Below are 19204 nucleotides of genomic sequence, written 5' to 3'. Positions count from 1 at the left end.
CACTTATAGTGCAGACAGGACAGTAAATTATCACACATTCCTGTAACAACAGGACTTGGCCTCACTTTGAAACCATGGTGGTAATATTTTTAATATGCAAGAATTCTTACCTGAGGCTAGTCATAAGAGACAGGAAAAGGCACATGTGTGCTGAAATTGTTTTAATGTGTGAGACAACCACACACTTTGCCATTTCTGAAATGTTGATTTCATGATGTCTTGATAGCATATTTTCTATAAACGTTCTGTATGATTCTGTTATTTAATGGTCTGAAATTATAAAAGCTCTGGCCTGCTCATTTCTGCCTATATATACAAGCATTCTTTCTTAAAACTTTCTCCTGATCCTTTTATTTTTTTACAAATAACAAATAATCTACTTACCAGAGGTATTCTTTTGGCGCTGTCTTTGGACATTATTCTTACAAAGTGGTCTTGGAAAGTATTTGGCAGAAACCTAGGCACTTGTGTTTACCAAAGTTAGGTCTTAAGCCTTTTGGAGGCAATTTGAGGAATTGTGAAAAACTAGGACTTACAGACTGAACGCTTGTTTGGATTTAAAAGCTTCCTGATTAACAACAGCAACAAAAAAAAAAAGTGTGTTTAAGAGTTTAAAATGCTATCCTCTTAAAATTACATCCGTTAGTTTAGAAACATATATAGGTAGAAGGGAGTAAATTAAAAGTTATTGGTAAATTATTCAAAAGGAAATATAAAAGAAAAAAATGCCATAAATGATGTTAATTACATAAACGACCAGGAGGTAAAATCAAAAGACCCCAAAGGACTTTTCCCTAAAGAAACATTTTTCATTACCATTTACAAATTTGTGTGGAAAAAAAATAAACTAAAGAAAGGTGATGACTTTTCATATACTAGTTATCAAGAGGCCCAGAAAACCAAGTTCTGAGATGACAAAAGAGAATACAGTTTAGTAATTCACTGTCAGACATAATTAAGAATTGAGAATTATTCCTAGAATTGATTTCATAAATCAAATCTCTCTACCCTAAGTAGAAATCAAAAAGTCTTAATTGAGCTCATATCTTACAGCATTTTAAAAAGACATTTATGAAACTGTCTTGTTATTGTTACTGTTACATTGTCTGGTCCATTACATCTAAAGCATTTAGCTTTTTCAAATGGAAGAAAAATTAAATATTGGTTTAGCTACTTACCTAAATAAGATTACCTAAATTTAAAGTAAATGAGTCTATATCTTTAAAACTGTTTGGCAGTGATAATAAAATTTTAAAACTACATTTTGACAATTATAGCTACTCTTTTCTTCAAATACCTACTATTAATACAGCACAAGTAGTTTCATTTGTACCCAGATATTAAGGAGTGAGATCTATTTGTAAAATGTTCACAATCACATCTGTCCTCTTTTAAATCTCACATTTTTTTCTTCATGATTATGCAAAGGGCAAAAATGAAATGGTATTTGGTCATTCTCTGGGTTCGATCTCTGCTCTCATCATTGTAAAGTGCGAAGAGAAAACAGAAAGATTGATAGTAATTTCATTTTCAAAAATATTAAGAAAAAAATAATAATTCAGGTTAAAAATAAAGATGGCTAATTTTCTCTCTTTACAGTAAGTAGCAGAAATATGAGCTGAAAATCCATAGAAACTGTCCTCATTTCTGTTCACAAAGAACCGTTCTACTGTCTGTCTGCAAATACATCTGCTCAGTAAATAGCTCCAAGGTTGAACTAAAGAATATTGTATGGATCAAAGAATTCATGTCTTCCTGTGTAAAGTGAACAGGCCGCAAGCTCACTTGTTTGTCTAAAACAATTAGAGCTAGTTTGAAAAGGAGGGGATTGGGGCAAATAAGTTACAGCTGATTTTACCCTGCAAAATATTTAAGGGGGGTTTCAAATTAATAACCACCCAGACCCCCAAACAGCCTAATCTTTGTCAATTGGTGCCAAATTATGCAAGGTGCTGCCAATTCTGGTTGTCTAACAAATCAAGACCAGTGTACGTTACTCCTCAGCTGAAGTCTGATTGATTCTGGTCATTCTATGAGCTGATCTCATTTTCACACATGGAATCAATATGTGAGCCAGATGTTCATTTACAGAGAAGTATTGAAACGACTCATCTACACGCAACTTTATCCCGGACCACAGACCCATCGCCTCTCCTCATCCAGACAAGGCTTCACACAGTACAAAACCTATAAAACATTCTGCTAATATTACTGTCAGCTGAATGACTTTTACAGTACTATATAAAGTTGACAGATAATACATGCCAGTCCTAATTTGAGATAGACCTTTTCTTTTGGGACCTCAACCATTGAACAAGCAAACAGATTGAGAAGTAACATTTATTACAACACATAAATCATTTTCTTACAACTACTATAGGTCTGGCCTGAGGGTGAAGGCTCTGCATAGGCTGAGAATCCTAATATGCTGCTTAAGTTACTAAATTGTACTGTCATTCCACTACTGATGTGAAGAGAAGAGCTTTTCTAGCTTTTCAGAAGCAAGTTCTTATCACTTGTTTTAGCACTTTGTTCCTTAAGGAGAAAAAAAAAGCTAATAATCACCTTCTTAAATATAAAAGCAAAACATTAGTTTCTCTTGAAGAGTAATGCCAGCTTAATACACTTATTTAAATTAGATATGCCCTGTATTTCATTTCATGCAGGAATTGCTGCACGGCTCAACATCAGAAAACCCAAGTTTACTACAAAATGTACACAGAATTCATCATTTTAAAGACGAAACACAAAGTATTGTATGTCACAAACATAAAGGAATCAATATAGATCGCACGACTTTATTTTGAAAAAAATACTAAAGGTTAAACATAGTAAAATATCAATAGAGCATGATCATACACAGCTTAAAGTATTCCTCCATTCTTTGTAGAGCTGACTGAAATCAAAGTTCTCCATGCCTACTGACTTATTAATACTCTCCTCAGCTAATGAATCTAATGTGTACTTCACGATGAAGTAAATTTCTCTAGAACTTTTCCTACAATACTATTTTGAAAGCACATAGGTTACCTAACATGGTGAGGCCATGTTGTTTTTCTGTAGTGGAATCTTCTAATTGTATTCAGTCCTGTTCAGTCTTGCTTGGGGATAATCCAGAGGATGCCTGTTTTTTGTTGTTGTTTTGATCAGGTAATGGCCATTGAATTTGGCTGCATTTCCTTCTAAATCTTGCAGAATGGCATACGGAACAGAAGCTAGAAGACCCTTTCTTGTAACTCTTCTGTGGTTTGTGAACCTAGATCTTTCTAGAATTTTAGCTTACTGCCACAGAAGTCTGAGGACAGAGCCATTTGGAAGTGAGTCCAAATGCTCTCCAACTTCTGATCTGTTTTCCTGGGAGTATTTATGACTGATGAATTTTTCAGCATACCCTGGAATATTGGTCACTGTTCTTTTCTTAAAAAAAAAAAAAAAAAACCTTTTAAATTATGAGTCTATGTCTGTGCGGCCTTTGGGACTTTGCCTGTCCTCTTGAACTAAATAAAAATATTGGCCAATCAAATATTCTCCTTCAAGTCATAAAATTCACTCAACAACTCCTTACACCAACTTAAAATCCTAATGTGTTAAGGAATAGTAATAAATGTTTCAGGTTTATCTTTTTCCCCTATATGACAACACCCAAGCAAAGTAATGATGAATGGATATACATAATATTTTCCCTAAAGCCGAGTTCTCATCATCTCTTCAAGTGGGGGTGGGTCCTAACAGAACAGGGCCCATTCCAATGAGAAGACTTATGGCAAACCAATTAATGCTGGAAATCATATTAGGCTTCCATTTATTCATTTAATTATTATTTATGAAGAACCCGTTAGGTGCCAGGCACGAAGTTAGGGCTGAGGATACAGAGACAGATAAGACATAAATCCCCGTCATCAAGGAATTTGCTGTCTAGTGTCAGAAAGGGCTCGCTAAATACCTCCGGACCTTGATATGTTTGTGGCACATCGCGGGTGAAACATATTAGTTTGGGCCAAATATTAAGCCTAATAAACTCTATTCCATTTTTGTTAGTACTGGCAATTTTCTATCATTTACAATGTTGTAAATTCTTTTCAAGGCTAATTAAAATTCTTGTCATTTTACAGAGAAGACAGGGAACCTGTTTATGTCCTAATGAGTCAACTCAACCTGAGGGATTTTTTTGTTGCTGTTGTTCCTTGCCTTCTCTTTGACTCAATATGCAGTGCCCCATGGAGCCTAGAAATTCTCCTTTCATCTGTGCTACAGCCTTGCCTTTCTCTCTAATGCCATGGCCACCACTCTACTGCCTTGCCTGTGCTTTACATGAGTGATACTTGCTATTCAAGCAGGTTTCCAGGATCTTGCTCCCCTAATATTGTGGCAGGCTTAATCTGCATAAAACATCACTATCATTTGCAAACATCAATAGCTTTACCCCGACAATAAGTGAAGTTCAATTCATTTAGTTTGACATGCAAGATTTCTACCTCTGTGTCTTCAACTGTATTTCGTTAAGGTAAAGATTTCTTAGGTCCAAACTAGACTCTGCATCCTCCTCCAGTATCCACACTGTCACTTTAACTTAGTCTTGCCCATCCTTCAAAGCCTAATTCAGTCACATTCTCTCATACATACCTGGAAACAAATCCAGTTGTGCCATACATACCTCTCTTACTTTTCCTCTTTTTAAGAATATTGGACCTATGTAGCTACATAAATACGTATATCAAACTTGGCTTGTAATAGATTTATCCTTTATGATGCATTTTTCAGTGGCAAAAGAAGAATCTTCTAAGAATTCTTAAAACTGTACAGTTGCAAACACTAAACAGAATGATCACTCATGCGGGAACTCAGGACATCCCTCTGTAATTCAGGTTTTACTCCAAAACTATTCATCTGTTCTTCCTAATCCATTAATTTTAAACTAGCTATTAATATGACACAGTTCTCTGAAACTTTGTATCTTAGGTCCTAAAAAGAATGTTAAACTTCTGATGATGACATTATTCCTCAACTGTCAATTTCTTATTGACAGAGATTTTCATTAAGATTGAAAATCTTCTGCAGTGAGTACTGTTTTGGCTTTGACCTTGGCTGTTCCCAACTGCATTTCACATCTTGCAAATAAGTCTCTTCTTTTACCTCTTACATGGCTCAACAAGTCGATTCAGAATTCAAGACAGATGTCATGGTGCTTTATTTATCAATATTAGATAATTCTTCCTGTCATATTGAAGCATTTTGAAGGAAGCTATCTATCCTTTATCTCCATTCTGAATGTCAAGGTTATCACAATTAGTTCCAGATACAGATGTTAAAAAGCCTCATTCGATTGAAAAAAATGTAAAGGATTTTAAGGATGTAGTCAAGTAAAACTCCAGCATTAATTTATACACCTATCTCAAGGAAGAAATATTAGTCTTAGAGTAGTTTGTTTTCCTTTTTTTCCCTTTAAAGTTGTCCTCCATCATATTGTTTGGTGTTCCTTTTAGGGCACTTTTGCCAGAGTTTAAAAAGCATACCTCCTGCCAAATCTGAAATTACTGTCTTTCTGGTGGAGGAAAGAAGCCACAAATATGTACCAGGCAAAACAAGAACTTTTATCTCTTTCAATGTGAATTATCAGCTAGAACAAAATTTATTAGATGTCTATAAATTTTCTACATTACTAAAATTCTGTTCTATCAGATTTTGTTCAAAATAAATATATATTGCTGCTTAGAAATCTTTTCCTCAGAAGAAAACTCAACCAAAATAACACGCATGCGTTTGACTGGCTTTGTTCAGGTCCATGCAAAAATGACCAAAGCTCCCTACAGGGGATCGCCTTCATTTGTTCTCCTCCTAGCACTGAACTTGCTCTGTACCCAAGGCTTCAATCATTTGCGCTTTCCCTTTCTGTTCTTCAATCTAAAATCAACCCCTGCTTGCAGTAAAGTACCACACGTTATCACTTTGGTAGTGATACTTTTGGTTTCAATGGCCTAAAATCCCCACAATAGAGTTGGGATCCCAAAGGTCAGACATAATCTGGGTTTCCCCAAAGATCAACTGATCCTTTAGTTTACATAATAGAAGTGAGAGAACAAAGACTTTTATAGGGTTTGTGCTAAAACTTCCAAAGATATTCACCACAATCAATTTGACTACAAAAAATCTACTTCCAGAGTGAATTGAAACTACATTTACAGTTAAATCACAAAATACATTTAATTAACAAGTTAAATTATATGTGACATCAAAAAGATGGATAAGACAAAGGCTTCTACATATAAACTACACTTAATTGAGGATAAATGAATTTTGTTTTTTAAATGTTACACCATATACAAAATTAAACATCAAATACACAACTAAAACTGAGTTTTGTCCTTTGGAAAACTATGATATCAAGTCATTGCTGCCATCTCTAAATAATGAAAAGTTATCTTCATTCTCAAAAGGTGGCAAGATTTATGGCTCTCACTAAGGGTGTGTAAGGATTTCTACTTAAAATTTCTATTTCTAGGGGTTTATAAAAGCTATAAAAATTCTCTCCAAGCTAAAACTTGGCAAACAAGAACTCAGCATGAGGACATTTTTTTAAAGGCCTAAATTTAAAAACAGTATGTTCATGTACTTTTTTAAGCATAAGAAGACAAAAAAGAGAATTTTTGAGGTTTTAGTTGCCTTTTTAAAAAAAGCTGCATTCCTCAGGAACTAGTCTGTTTTTAAAAATGGAAATTTTCAGACTATAAATACAAAGTATGGCCACGTTTCTTTATGAATTCAATGTAAATTAAAAGAATCTAAAATTGGTCCTATCACGACGGGAAGAAATTCATTGATCTCAGAAGACTGTTTCCAGAAATAACTACATCATCCTTCCCTCCAAAATGGATACAATAAATGTATCCTTTTTTTTTTTTTTTTTTTCCTGCGCTAAAGAAGCTATCTTCATGAGTGAAAAGGTTCAATAAATCGCCATGATATTTGTGGTCAGAGAATACTATATTTTCTATCTCTGCCTCCACCAAAAACATATGTATGAAAATTTCATTTATTTGCTATCATCTACCATAGTCTTACACTTCAGTCAAAATTTAGCTCCCTTAAATTTTGTGTGCATATGTTAAATCCCATAAATACATACATGGTATAATGGTATATTGTATACATGCTTACAATAATATATCTTAACTATACGTCCTAGTAAGATTGGTCTAGTATTCTATCAAACACATCTCAATATACATGAGAATTTTAATTATTGTTTCATTGCAAAAAAAATATATATCTAACCGCTGTGCCCCAAAAATTGTTATGGGAAATGGGAATGACATACACACACAAAATAAGGCATGGTTTCTGTTTTTAAGATGCTCATAAACTAGTTGTGGATCTAGACACACCAAATGTAACCACGTGTATCCACACGCTCTTATATAAACCCCCCTTTTTTTTTCAGAAATGATGGTCTCCATAGGCCTATTTATTCTCTTTCTTCCACACTTGAGTTTTAGGTCCTTTACACAGTTATGCTACCTCATCACCACAATCTGGTTTTAGAATACTTTCATCACCCCAAAACTTTCCATCACATCCACTGTGACGTGCTTTCCGGAACAAGTCAGTCCTGCTCTGACAGGAGCCCTCCCTCGCTCTTGCTAGAATGCTCCCACCTTCCTTTTCGGAGGTGATATTTCTGCCTTTAGCACTACGTTACCTAAGTTTGGAACTCTAAAACCGAAAGCCCATTTTTCCATGTCTGAGTTCTCTAATCATTTTTCTTTTAACTGATCTATTACATGCCACTCCACAGATTGATTGATACCACAATCCACGGTCTGAACCATAGAGGACCTGCCTTCAGCTCCTGCCCTCTGATCTGGCAAGTTGGTTTGGTTTCACTGCAGTTATCCAAGCACCAGAATGCAAAAATGCAAGGCTCACACTTTGATACTTTCTTTTTGGACTTGCAATCTCAATTAGTTCACAACTGCCACTTTCCAGTATTAATCTCCTATTAATACTGAAAACTGGTAGGAAATAAATGCTATGAAGAATTAAACCGGGTCGTCTGATCATTGTCTGAAGAACTTCAAAACGAGACAAGGAGGTAAACATGTTAAATATAAATCAGAAGCAAAAATATTATTTTGATGTAAAACTCAAATGAAATCAAAGTGAAAATATTATCTTTACCACTTCAAAGACCTTCATGGAAATTATAGGAGTAAGTATAATGAGTATTTAAAATTATTTGTTTTTATTAGATAAAAGTGGATATTTAAAGTGAAACTCCCCTTCCCTTCTCCCTTATACCATGGTCTGCTCCTAAGTTGTTACCACTTTTAATAATTTCTTTCATAAAATTATTTTTTAAATTCATTTAAATTATATTATTTTATACAATTTGAGTTTACCATCTGATGGTATTTTTCATTCATAAAAATTATAGTTTAATATTGCAGTTAACTATTACATGCTGCAATTTTAAATACATGCCACTTGAGCCTTTCAAATTAACACAAGAAATACTAAAAACAGTTCAGGAGCCAAAATTACTTTTTAGAGTACAACAGGAAATGACTGTGGCTCCATTAATATTCTCAAATTCAAAATGATGGCTTCCTATCACAAGATCTTTACAGTGTCACATGCCAATTCCAATATGAGACAAACATGATATATTTGGTTTGTTTTTTTTACTGTGTTTCCTGTATGACAATGACTATTAGAGTCTAAGGCTAGAAGAAACCTCTAGAGGTGATCACATACATACTTAAGGTAATTAAAGTACCACTTAATGGAAATATGTTGTGGACTCGGGAGTAAGGAAGTAACTTTTCCAGGGCCATAGAGTACATTGGAGAGTCACTGCTAGAATCCAAAGACATATCTTTACTGCCCAAACTCTCCTATGCTGCCTAAAACCACTAAGATCGTGATGTTGTCACACCTGTGATAGCCATCTTATAGAAGCCAAGGACATCTGATTTTCTCATGACTAAACTCTTAAAGAGACTTTTTATTCGATAGATTCAGAAACTTAACACAGTGATATTAACTAGTGCAGTTAAAAAGTTAGAATTAGCTCACCATTTTGTGAAAAAAAAAGACAATCTGCAGATTATACTAATCTATGCATTTTGCCATGAACTATAAATTAAAGCCAAACACCTCTTTTTCCTATGTCTTTAAATGGAATGAGTTTAGCACGTAGCATTAAGTAAAAACAGACAAATCAGTATCTTTTTTTGTAAAACTGACCTAAATCAGGATATAGTGAATCTTTTAATACGTTTTAAGTATTTCATATTTACAGCATATAAAATCATGTTTTATAATTTTAAGATGTTCTAAATTCTTCCTTGAATAAAGAACTAGTTTTGATTAATAAATAAATGTCAAAGAAGATTGTTCTTTCCCTTTCCCACAAACACTAATGAGAAATTTTCTGTTCTGTAATATTGTGGACAGAAGAATGCAAAAAAACAGAGCAGCTGCTTCATCTTTGATTATGCCTTAAATATCTTTATAAAGTAATGTACGGGTTGTAGAGGTTAAGAATGAGTCATCCCAAGATATACTTCTGTGGTATTTAAATTATTTTGAGCCAAAGGCCATAGAGACCTTGCAGGCTCAAGAGAAACTTCTGCCCCTGGCCCTAACTACCTAGAAGAATTTAAATTTGGAGCCTTGCCTATAATAAGTGTTATCACTAGAAATAATTTTTTTTGACCTATGTATACGGCAGGGCAAACTACCAATTACTGAACATCTGCTCTTCTTATCACCCTGTAATGACCTTCTTCCTCTTTGAAACCCAGGTGCCTTACCTCATCCTTAGCTCAGAATGTCAAATATTCCTCATTTTCCCTTTCTATCTTTAAATCTCTCATATGTGGGGTCTCTGACTCTCTCATCTATGTGGGGTTCAGATACGTATGTATGTAATTAAATCTGGTTATTTTTCTTGTATAGATTTAATTATTAGACCAGGTGAAGAAGCTTGAAGGGTGGAGGAACGTTTCTTCCTCCACAGTGAAAAACAAGGATATATATACCCGTGCCCAAGTGGTATCTAGTTACCATATAAATATATATACCCATGCCCAAGTGGTATCTAGTTACCATATAAAGTTAGCATACTAAATGCTAACTTTTAACTGGATACACATTAAAGCTTCCTTGTCAATTACCACTCATTACTTGTTAATAAAATCCATGACAGGGTAAAAATCAATTTGGGTTCTGAGACCATTATCTTCTTTAACTTAATTTTCTCGGATTCCCTGAAAACTTTTCAAATTCTTCCCAATGATACTGTGTAGGACAAATAAACTTGGCAATCATCCTTTAAAAAACTTAATCATTAACCTGAGCATACTAGAAGGCATCATCAGAAGTCACCACATATACCTCTGTTCTCTGAATCTAAGTAGACATTCACCAAGTAATTAACAAAATGGAATATAAAGTGGGGGGCAGGGACACAGACACACATGCACACGAACACATACAGTAAACACCATTTATTATAAATGTGTTAACAATGTTAAGATAAATTTTGAAGAAAATTATGGCAGTAAGCATTTTAAAAATATGATTACAAAATAAATAAATTTTTCTATAGGTATAAAATTATTTGAGCTTCTTTTGTTCAAATGAACAAATTAGTAAAATATTCATAACTGGATCCTAAATATATTTTTCTACTTGCCTCTAAATTTTACATTTTATATAGACTCCTAGCCAACACAATGAGAAATTTAAGAAATTCAGTAACCTTTTAATTTGATGTCAAAAAATGAGTGTCAACAAAAAAATTTGATTTTTTTTTTTTGTGACAACTAAGTTGAAATCTTTGGAAAAACTCAAAAAAGTCAACTTATCACAAAGTGAATATTGGTTTGGATACAGATGATACATACAAAAAATACTGAATCATTATAAAATCTAGAGGACTTTGGAGGGGAGCAAAATATACTACCCCAGATATGTCTCTTTGCATTTTCATTAATTTGAACTGGTTATTTTTCAGAAACAACAAACATGAGAGAAGCTCTGAAAATTGAGTAGAAGTTATCCTTTTGTAAGCAAATTTACATTTGTAGGAGAGATCTCCATTTGTAAGGGTGCCTCTTTCTGTACCAGCAAAGAAAGAGGACTCTAAACCTCTAGAACTCATCAATGGAGAAGGCAAGGACTTAAAACTATAAACAACCTTAATCTTGCTTACCATGCTTTTCCTATTAACATCCCAAAACTGACTCCCCATCCCACTGACATCCTATTTTGTCTTTAGTTTGCGATGGTATTTAAGGTGATGGCTTAGGCTTTCTGGAGGGGTTACTCAGTTTTCCTGGGTATCTCCCATGTAAACAGGAGGCATCCATGTTATTCAACTTCTGTTCATTTTCTCCTGTTGATCTGTCTTTATAACATGGATGATCTCAACCAAGAACTTAAAAGGGCAGAGGAAAAATGATTTTCCTCACCTACAACTTCTACCTTGAAATTATTTAACTCTTTCCATTTTTACTCAACTGTTAAATATTGGAAATCATCAAGTTGGAAAAGATACATTAAAGGATTGGTTTAATAAAAGACAAGGTAAGACTACAATCAAGAGATGACTCAAAGAAAAAGCTCTACTTCAGGAAATTAATGATCACATGTTCTATGTTTCAGTTGCAAAGAAATGCTTAAGGTATTCACTTTTTAAATAGTTGCCTGCTATAACCCTTTTTTTTTTCTTGATTGTCTGTTCAATAACCAACCGATCTAAAATTCTCTACCTTACAGTAATCCAGTGGTTCTCAATGTTGGACAATTCTGCCCCACAAGGGATGTTTGGCAATGTCTGGAAACATTTTTTTTTTTTTTTTTTGTCACAACTGGGGATGGAGGGTACTACTGGCTTCTCATGGGTAGAGGCCAGGGATGCTGCTAAACACCCTACAATGCACAGGATAGCACCCCTTAACAAAGACATATTTAGCCCAAGTGTCAATAATGCTGCTGTTGAGAACTTTGTATAATCTAACAACAAAGAACATTAGCAATAATAAAAATATGTAAAACAAGATATAAAATTTTAATCATTTCTTAGTGTTTGCCAATGTCTCAAAATAACAATATTGTAGGGATGACACATTTGCTTGTCATTTTCACACACAATCTATCATTGGAGCCTCACAGCAAACTTAGAAGTAGGCATTTATAATTAACTCCATTTTAGAATACAGGGCACTGAGGCTCATCAAAGTGAAAAAGTATGGACAAGGTCTTTTGAGGTTCAGAATAAAACGCAGTTATTCTTAATCCCTGTCTAGTGTTCTTTCTACTATATGACACTGTATCACTGAATTAAATTTTATTACATTTTATAGAATGCCCCCAAATTTTAATAAAATCCTGCATTTAGAAGAGCAAAAGGTGTGGTGAAAAATTCTATTTCACTCTTATTTTTGAAAGGAATGGAAAATAGTTAAAAAAAAAAAAGTACATTGGTAATACACTGCTAATGAAAGAAGATAATCTGAGACATTTTTGCTTTTAAGCCAAAATATATGATTGTTCATCTGAATCTGAACAATCAACTAATTTGTCAAAAGCAGGGAACATTTCCTGCTTCGGTATTTCCCACAAATTGTTTTAAAACATAAAATCTGTATTCCTGTAAACTTCAAGATGGAATTGCTAGTCTCATTGTGTTATTCTCATTTATGTAGATATCCTATAATTACTTTCTTATTCAAATCATGTAACTCTTCATTTTTAAAAAGCCCCTGAAAGGCTTTATATAAATAACACCTTCCCTGGAAGTCACTTTAACAAGATAGTCTTCTTATGTCCATAAGAGGAACGCAGACCTAAGATCTCAGCTTGGGGATCTCTTTCTAATGTAAACTCGATACAACAGTTGCTATTAAAATAGGATAAAGTTGCCAAATATAGTTTAAAAAGATGTTTTCAAACTATATTAAAATTTAAATCTCCAAATTCTGATTTCCAGACTACTTTGGGGAGATCAAGAAATCAAAGACCTGACAATCTTTTATCAGTTTCGAACCTGGGTCAGTTTGACTCCAGACACTATGCTCTTGACCATGATTCAAGACTGCCTCTTTGGTTGTTCAACTGTTTGGCACTTCCGTCCCAGCTGACTGGGTTTGTTTCAGAACCATATTTGTGTTCATTACTAATTGACTATTTGGTTTGACTTCAAGATAGCATAATGAAACTGGATCGAACAGAATTATCTGACAAGCCACTCTGGTCTAAGGAAGGCTTCCTGCTACCCCGGGCATGTACCTGCTACCCCCGGGCTGGCCAGCAGGTATAAGGACAGGAAAATGCATGGCCTGAGGGTATATTCCAATATAACTTTCCTTCATTGCCCATCTCTGGAAGATTTTTGGCAGCAGAAGAGAAATAAGATTTGAAATGTACAGAGTTAGGAGCTAGACTCTGGAAAATACATCGAAATCTCACGCTTCGTAGATGAAGAATACTCAATGGAGGTGTTACCAGACTGAATGAGAAACCGAAAAATTTACCTCACATACCAATAATGAGCTGTAAAGCTAAATAAAATAACCAATTATGTCTATCGCATAAAACACATTTTGATTGTTTGGGCTAAAGCAAAAAATATTCTCTCTCTAGAAAACATTACAAAATTCTTGTCATGTGATGAGGTATTCAAAGCACACACAGACGATGACATGAGAGAAAGGAATCATAGAGGTGACCAGGAAGATAATTAACACAAATTTTATGTTATTTTTCTAGATTTTCATGATAGGTATGGTATTTGTCAACTTTTAAAATTTTGTAATGTGCTGTGATTTTTCTCATTCTAAACAAATATTCATATTTTGCCTAATTGTGTACCCACAATTATGAATTATTTTTCTTAAAGGAGGCCCTCCAAATTTTATATGTGTTGAGGCCCCATAAAACCTAAATCCACCCTTATGCATGCTAATCTAGGTGGAGAAAATTATTAGGGACAGTGGATATACTCATCACTAAAGTAAAAGAAACTCAATATGGTATAGCTGTAACCATATGAGAAAAATTAAAAATTAAGACATTAGAAGAGTGATATTTTCCCCGTAGTACTTTCTGCCAACTTTAAAGTAAATGGATAGAAAGTTTAACTCATTTTCACATAACATAAACAGATTCAAATCAAATAACTATTCATATGCAGGTATTTGTGTAAAGATATGTCTGTCATGAACAATGCTGACATTTTATAATTGTCAAAGTCATGTATCTTGTGCGTTATTCTGCAAAATTTTCTTATGCATTTTCCTAAAGGGCAGGGGCTATTTCCATGTCTGTACTTATACATGTCCACCGAGCTCGTATGATGAAAATTCCACTAAATTTTCTTTGATGTGTTATTTTTTATAATAATATCTTTCAACTTTCTCTTGTTTGCTATTTTTGTTGTTGTTGTTGCTGCTGTTAACTTAAAAGTGGTATTTTCATAGGTAGAGAACTTGATAGGATAAAAACAAAAAGATCAAATGTGTCATGAAAAATAAACTAAATTCCAGTCATAAAGGCACACGTTGTACAAAACTATACAAAAAACACATCTTCAGATGAATATAACTTCTTAACAATATTCCTAGGGAGGATTTACCCTAATAAATGCTCATTAGGGTAAGCCTTTGAACTTAAATTTTTAATTAACTTTGAAATACACAATGTAAATTTGAAATATGTTGCCTTTAGACATCATGTTCCAATTAAGGGGCTGGAAAATTTAAAATCTGATAAAAAGATTCTCTTTCAAGATAATTTACTTAGTGACTCCAAGTCCATTTCAATAGATGATCATTAGTTCAAAAAAAAAAAAAAAACCCCTAAAGAGTTGCAATTAAAATATATGTATATATTTTGTTCTTTTCAATGTGTTTAAATATACAATAGATATGAAGCCAACAAAAAATACTAAATTATTTGGCCCTGAAATCCAGTATAGATATAAATGTTTTCATCATTACAACTTTGAATTCAAAATGCTTTGCTCCACAATGTGCAGATCACATTTGTGATAATGTAAAAAGAATTAAAAATGAAACAAACCAAATAAATGAAGAGTGTTATTTGAATTCTATATTTAATAAAGACATTAAAGAGTGAGGTTCTACGACAGTTCAAAAGAAAAAAAGGGTCAATTATAATGGATATAATGTTTTTCCAAAACTTTAAAATAATCATTAAACACAATAATCTATAATGTGCCCTTCAAGAAATACTTCTTATACAGTTCCTAACTATATTTTGGCAGCAATTCATGGCATTTCTACTATCCATTTGATTCCATCTAAAATATTCAACTCAGCAAAAGGGGAAACACACATCTAGATTCTAGATAATGCTTCCTATACATACCTCTTCACTGTCAATATAATCATGATTATTTTGCTAATGCATCAACAGAAGAGATGGAAACATTTTTAAAAAGTAGCATTAATATATGTCCTGATTGCGATTGACAGTGTTAATTACATGGGGTTTTTAGCCTGTCAGCAGTTTCAAGACAATTTTCCTAAAGTTTAAATTCCAGGAATACACATATGCATACATATTTTACATGCTAGGAGACCTAGAGAAATCGACTAAGGAGCAGGAAAAGTACAGGAAGAAAGAACACAGGACTGGGCCCATCTCAGATCATCTCTCTTCAGATTCCTAGAAGAGCTATAGATTCTTGATTCTAGGTCGAGCTATTCAACATGTCAGACACATGAACTAGATAAGTATAGTGTACTCAGTAGTCAAACTTATTGTTTATGTAGGCCTAAAAAACTGAAATCCTCATTTTAATATGCACACTTTTAAGCTGGCATCTAAAATTTTTCTCCATTAGTACTGTTATTATAAATTACATAATAAAACTTAGAAATAAGGTAAAATAAAAAGTAGGTAGCATGTTCTTTTAATTATATACAGGGGTTTATTTAAAGGCTCACAAAAGTATTAATTCATTATCTAGGGGAATGCACTTGTGTTTGACTTTACTATTTACAAATACTTAAAGGCTCCAAATCTGTGAAGTTACATGTTAATTTTTTCAGTTTAAAAAAATGATAACCTCAAGCTTAAGGTCCTATTGCCCTATTGAATAGTATTAACTGGCTTCATGTCTAAGTCAGAATATTATTCCTGGAGGACTATATAACTCATGTTCCTCTAATTTTCCTTTAAAGTAGCTTTGCCATCTTACTGGTGGTCTCATTAATGAAAACTATATAAAAAGTAAAGAGTAAGCTTTCCTTATACTTACCATCATGTCTAAGTATGCTATTTTAAACATTTTCAAAATTATTCTTTGACAGTTTTGAAGGTGCCATTGAGATGCCCAAATATTCCAGAAATATTTAACCAAAGGCTCTCTTTTTTGTTTTTGGCCCAAGGAGTGAATCCTACACAATAATAAAACTTAACAATAAAACATTAGCTTCAATGGTTCTCTGTTTCTCTTTCTTACCTTAACTGTGTGTTTTTGTTTTTGTTTCTAGTTCCTGACCAAGTTATTTGGTTCTAATTCGGGTGTGCACATAGCAAATAAGTCATTTCCCTTTGGTGACACCAATGATAGGGAATCCTATTACTGACAATTTGGTAATCTCTAACTACTGGGATACTGGGGTTCTATTCTCTGTTGGGTAAAAGACAATGGAAATTCCATTTCGTTAGCCTCTTATGTCGATCTGTTTATGAGAGAAGACATTCGTGGAAAACAGAACAAAATTTTCAGATCTCAACCAGTGAGTTTAGTGTTTATTTACTCTTGACCATGGCTGAAGTTGAAAAATTGAAGCTGAAAGCTCTCTGTTTCTCTAGTGAGAATGGACTTCATCACTTGTTGTAAGTTTTAAAATGCTTTCCTATACCTAGAGTGTATTAATAAATTATATGATAATGTCTATGTTAAATGAGTTATGTTATGATTGATTGGTTTGGTGAGATTTAAAATCACATTCTCTCTAATATTCCCAGATTCCAAGAAAATAAAGAAACTGAACTTCTAAAATTTAAATGAGCTAGCATTTTAAGAACAAAATTGTAATCCATACGGAACGTTAGTTCAGAGTATTTTTATATAAGGATATAAATCCAGAGTTTACATAATAGAGGTACATTTTGAATTACTGTGAGTGTTGTAATCATTTTGGATTGAAAATACTATGTATCTTTCCCTGATTTTATTGATGGTAAGTATAAAGCAAGCTTACTCTTTACTTTTTATAAAATTTAGTTTTATGTCCTCATAAAAATATTAATCTGAATTTCCTAAACTTCTTAAAAAGGTTGATTGCTAACATTTCTCCAAATTATGTCTAGGTTTGTTAAAAATGTGTGTTCAATCAAAATGTTTTTATATCAGCAACAATTACATTCTGTAGTTGGAAGGTTAAACGCAATTGAGTTAACGAGTAATCTTTAGATAACTGGTGAATTTCTAAGTAATACAGTGTATTAGTAAACTGATCATCAATTTATCAAAATTACAGTGTTGCTATATCTTTGGGTCATTATACTGTGAATGTACATTTTTTTCCACTTTAGAAAAGTTGAAAATCAATGAGTGCAATGCAAGAGATTGTATGATGGCATTTATGAACTTTGGAAATGTGTTAAAATGATTGGGAATAATAAGCATATCTCAAATATTTATCTCTAACCTCTATGAAAAACATATTAGTCTGGTTAAATGTTATAGTTAATATGGGTGATTAAGACTTTTTATAAGCAATAGTGGCAGGAAAGTCCAACTGTATAAGCAAGTTATAAAATATGTTCTTCGTTTAACAAGGGGAAATAAAAAAAAAAGTCATTTTCAAAGTAAAATGTCCAGTTGCTCAATAAAATAAAAAAGTATAGTAGAAGATAAAACTTGAGTGTATACTATATGTTGAATAATGGTTGAGGAAAATAAGTGTTATTTCACTTGGTTTAACAATACTAGCAAATAACAACCCTGAAAAAAGTAATAAAATGGGCTAAATTTTGGCAAGTTGATAGACTTACTCGTTAAATAATATAAAATAAAAGATAACCTGTGAATTCTTTGTCATTATATTATATTAATGCAAAATTGGATATATTTTACTCTGTTAAAATGATAAACTGGTCTTAGATCATTTAGTATGTTCTGAGCAAAGGTTAGTACAAAGTTATTTCTTACCTTCTGTGTAATAAATCCAGATAGCAGGTATTCTGCTCATCAGAAAACATTTCTGTGCTTTGAGCTTTCTTTGGCATGCTCTTAAAAGATCAAGAAATGATCTGCTGGTGCCTTACAATTATGTTACTTCTATGTTTATTTAGAAAATTGTATTGTCATTTTGATCGACAGGTAGCCAAGCTATTGTTTCTCAGTCCCCTTGATCCAATATCTTAATCACTCAAATCTCCTCTAATACTGTTTTCATTTTTCTAAGATCAGATGCTAAGTTTAGTAGCAAGGGAAAGACTGTACTCAGAACAATTAAATATAGCCCCAAATACACTGCTAACTGTAAGCTTTACTCTTAACAGAATATTTTTTTTGAAAAGTAAAAAGGAAAAGCAAGAAGTTTAAATGTTTAAGTGCTTTTTAAGTCAAAGAAGGCATCTAAGAAAAGCAGTGTTCAATTTACTTCTTTGTTTGGTGTCCAGGAGGTTGTCATATTTTAGAAAAAGGCATTGTGCTAAGGTTTTGGGTGTGTGGTGGCTATGCCTTTCTTGTCTAAAGTGACGGTAAAAGCAATTCTCTTAAAAATGTCCAGGCAAACCACTTGAAAAGGTGTCCCAAACTCTCTGAAAACTCTAGTTTGAAATATCACTGATCTATATCCAAAATTTCATTCTAGATATTCAGATGTTTCTCTAAAGACCAGTGCTTTCACAAGTGGTAAAGTCAATCTAAAAAAAGCTCCCTATATAGAGAAGGCTCCAGTTAAGGTTTAGCTGTTAAATGAGGAAGATTCATTTCCAGCTCACCAATGAACTACCAAGAATGTTACTCAAATCAGGTGTGTACTGGAAAGTTAGGAAGGGTATTGACAAATGCAAGATACATTAGAGAATCTTCCAATCTCTTTCTAAAGTTGTTTTAAGGATACAAATTGCCAGTTATAAAAATCGTGATAGGTATATAAAGAACAGCATAGGGAATACAGCCAATAATATTGTAATAACTATTTATGGTTTCAGA

At 33.2% G+C, this 19204-nt stretch overlaps 1 protein-coding gene across 1 annotated transcript in view; it reads right to left on the bottom strand.

Moving 5' to 3' along the window:
- The window catches only part of TRPS1 (transcriptional repressor GATA binding 1), a 189710-nt gene that overhangs the window by 77950 nt on the left and 92556 nt on the right, over nucleotides 1-19204 (bottom strand). The gene's annotated exons all lie outside the window — the stretch shown is intronic.

This window comes from Pteropus alecto, unplaced genomic scaffold (genome assembly GCF_000325575.1).
Source record: "Pteropus alecto unplaced genomic scaffold, ASM32557v1 scaffold164, whole genome shotgun sequence".
Taxonomy (NCBI): Eukaryota; Metazoa; Chordata; class Mammalia; order Chiroptera; family Pteropodidae; genus Pteropus; species Pteropus alecto.
Note: the sequence above shows the minus strand (reverse complement) of the source record. Positions and strands in the feature narration are given on the sequence as shown.